General features: G+C 40.4%; 1 pseudogene; it reads right to left on the bottom strand.

Moving 5' to 3' along the window:
* Positions 1-1287: 1287 nt before the first annotated feature.
* Positions 1288-2214, bottom strand: LOC135888262 (olfactory receptor 6F1-like; annotated as a pseudogene).
* Between the last annotated feature and the right edge of the window lie 1484 nt (positions 2215-3698).

Here is a 3698-nt window from a genome sequence, read left to right as displayed (position 1 = left end):
TGCCGAGGAGCCCCAGTCATGCATTCGTGGACCAGGATCCCATTGTGCTACGTGATTAACCAAACAATGGTCCCTATCCCAAACAGTTTACAATCTAATTAAGACAATATGAAATCACCAGTATAAAAACATTATAGGACAAAGCAGAAAATCTCTGGAGTTCACTAGGCCAGACTGTAATGGTCTTACTCACATGAGTAGCACCATTAACATAAATTTTACCCCATGTGGATAAAGTTATATACATTGGCTTGGCAGAATTCGATGGATAATATCAATGTTTACTTTTAAGCATTCTTTTTATTTTGATCCATTTAAATTTTCGCAGTTGTGGGAAATTATAGGGGGTGGGGGTGGGAGGAGGAGTGGCCAGGCAATTATTTAATGGCAATAGACATTCAGTTTCAAAAAGTTAAGCTTTATAAGCTGTTATAACATAAATTGTCAACATCACATGTCAAAATACCCACACCTAGACCCATGATTATATTTGATTGTTGTTTAGGTTGCAATTTTTAAAGGTGCCCAAGAGAGTTAGGCCCACAAATCCCATCAAAATTGAATGAGGTTTTGGTGCCTAATTCCTTTAGACTCCCTGGAAAGGCCGAGCCTGATTTTAGCACCTAAATACCTTTGGCTTCTGGACCATAGAGCCTTCTCAAAATGTTGTAATAGAGCTAGAAAGATGTCAAATCATGTGAAAGATAGTAAGAAGCTGTCCAATTTGCATCATCGTGTTGACAGATGTGACAAAGTATTATCACAGCTTTCCAGTCACGTCCAAGTCTTTTCCAAGTTTTCAGAGAGTCTTATCAACATTTTCTGGATTGTAAGCAAAGTGATGTCAATGCTTGTGGAGCTACATCAAGAGTACTCGACTGCTAAATGTCAGAAGCAAGTATCTGGGTAAAATGGAGAAATATATCATATCAGGCTAGTTTATATACACAAACAACGAGGGCCTGATCCTCACTGAAAATAAGACCCCCTTTCCATCATTCCAGCAGTGTAAAAGGGTCTTTCAGACCCTGTAAATTACAATCACACCCATTTTAAGGTCCGTTTATACTGCCAAAAGAATTGAAAGTTGCCTTATTGTAAATGAGACTCAGTCCCGGTAATATAGTTTCCAAATTCTGGGCCAAATTCTGCATTATTATTATTATTATTTGATTTTATTTAGATACCAGAAAGGATTTATTTAATATTCGTATGTTTTGATGGTTCACTTGATTTCCCCTCGCTGCCTACCTAAATCAATGATATCCAGGCCATTGGACAATAACGTCATGTCCTATGAAAAGCCTTTCTCAAGATTTCCTTGACGTCTTTGTTCCTTAGAGTGTAAATGAAAGGGTTAAGCAATGGTGTCACAATAGTAATGAAGACAGAGACAATTTTGTTCATGTCCACTGAGTTCTGTTTAGAAGGCTTGACGTATAGGAAGATGGAGCAGCCGTACAATATAACCACAATGGTGAGATGGGCAGAGCAAGTGGAAAAGGTCTTTTTCTGGCCTTGGGCAGATGGGATTCTCAGGATGGTGGAGATGATGTAAATGTAGGAGACCAGGATGACTGCACAGGAGCCCAGGATGACAATAAAGCACATAGATATGTACACTATCTCAAAGAGGCGCGTGTCTGTGCAGGCGAGCTCTGTCCAAGAATCTATGTCACAGAAGAAATGGTTGATGACCGTAGGGCCACAGAAGGACAACCTGGTGATCAGAAACGCCGGCTCAGAAATAGTCAGGAAGCCACCTACCCATGAGCCAATGGCCAACTGAGTGAACAAGGTGCTGTTCATGATGGAGCTATAGCGCAATGGGTGGCATATGGCCAAATAGCGATCATAGGCCATGACAACCAGGAGTAGAAATTCAGTGCAGCCTAGGGAGAAAACAAAGTACATATGCAGGAGGCAGCTGAGGAAGGAGATGGTTTTGCTTTGGGACATGAGATTGGTAAGAGTCTTGGGGATGGTAGCTGTGGTGTACCAGATCTCCAGGAAGGAGAGATTGCAGAGGAAGTAGTACATAGGGGTGCGGAGGCGACGGTGGGTCCCCAGTAAGGATATGATGGTGATGTTTCCTGTGAGTGTCAGGAGGTACATGAACAAGAATAGCATGAAGATTGAGATCTGCAAATAACGAGAGCCAGGGAACCCACGCAGAATAAATTCCTTCACATTGGTTTGATTTCCCTACACCATTGGGGCCAGCTGGTGTACCTGCCAAAACACATGAAACCATAAAGGGAAGACAAAAAAATACACAGGTGATTTTGTTAGATGCAGGTCATTGTTGACAGACAACAAACTGAGCAGTCACATATATATCAGGATTCTGAACACAATTTGTATGGTGTAGTGAACATTTAACTCTCAATGGGAGCTGGGAACCCTCAGCATGTTGTCGGCTCAGGGCATTAGACAGATATGGGCACCCATTCACCTACCAGAGCTGGAAACAGAACCTGGGCATCCATATTCCCAGTTCCTTTTTCTGAGCTACTAGAACACACTCCTCACCCTGAGCCTGAAACAGCACCCAAGAGTCCTGGCCTATATTTTCAAAAGAGACTGTTCATCTGGGGGTGCCTCTGTTTTTGGATGTCTGCTTCGAGACATCTTAAAGGAAGGGCCTGGCCTCTAGTGGGCAACTTGGGCCCCTGACTCTAGCAACAAAAGGACAGTCAATTGCTGTCACTGTTGATGAGGATGGTGATACCCTCGTATTTGACTTATACCTCCTCTGAACCATTGGTAATCGTAATGGTACCACAGACTTCCAGACTCCATTCACCTCTCATTTTGGTTATACTTTCTAATAAGGTTCAATTAATTAATAATTTATGCTTTAATAAATGTTTGAGCAATTTGTATTGTTTCCACCCGTCAAAATATGTTGCTTATAACCCTGACATAATCATTTGTAAAACTTTCTATTGATGCACATATAACCATCTGGAACATATATTGCTTATGTTTCTAACATACTTGTAATTTTTAATTGCTTATAAGAAGGCTTGGAAAAATTCATTTTTAAAAATAATTTCAACAGATAATATCAATGTTTATTTTTAAGCCTTGTTTTTGTATTTTTGCACAGTTGTGCAAAAGTATGGGTTTTAAACATTTTTATTTTATTTTATCAATTAAATTTCCACAGTGTGGGAAATTATGGCAGGGACAGACAATGGGGGACTGTCAGGCAATAATTATTCAATGACCATACTGTCCCTGCCAGCAGGTATATGGGATCTTGGGGAGCAATTACCACACAGGTGGGGTGCCAATTAATTTCTTTATTAAAGGAAAAAGGAAGTGGTGGGAATTTAACAATGAAATACGATGGGATGGGGTGTATAGGGTGTTTACAATAGACAATGGTGGGGGGGGTTCTTCTAGTAAATGGGAAAGGGGGTTTCAATAGTGGGGTACAATACAGTGGTGTACAATACAGTTGGTAACCAATTAACACTGAAGTATAAATGTAACAGGTAGCTAACAATTTCTATGTAAAGAGTGTGTCACAGCAGCATATAACCAACTAACAGTATGGGTAAAATGGGTTAAATAACCAACAACTTTAGGTAAAAATGTGTCACAGTGGTGTAAATGTAAAATGTGAGGTGTGTTAGAGAGAAAAGGGGTGACCAATGGGGTTTTATGCTAGAAAAAGAGAGAGCAGACAG

This window comes from Emys orbicularis, chromosome 13, assembly GCF_028017835.1.
Source record: "Emys orbicularis isolate rEmyOrb1 chromosome 13, rEmyOrb1.hap1, whole genome shotgun sequence".
NCBI lineage: Eukaryota > Metazoa > Chordata > Testudines > Emydidae > Emys > Emys orbicularis.
This window is presented reverse-complemented; position numbering and strand designations above follow the sequence as displayed.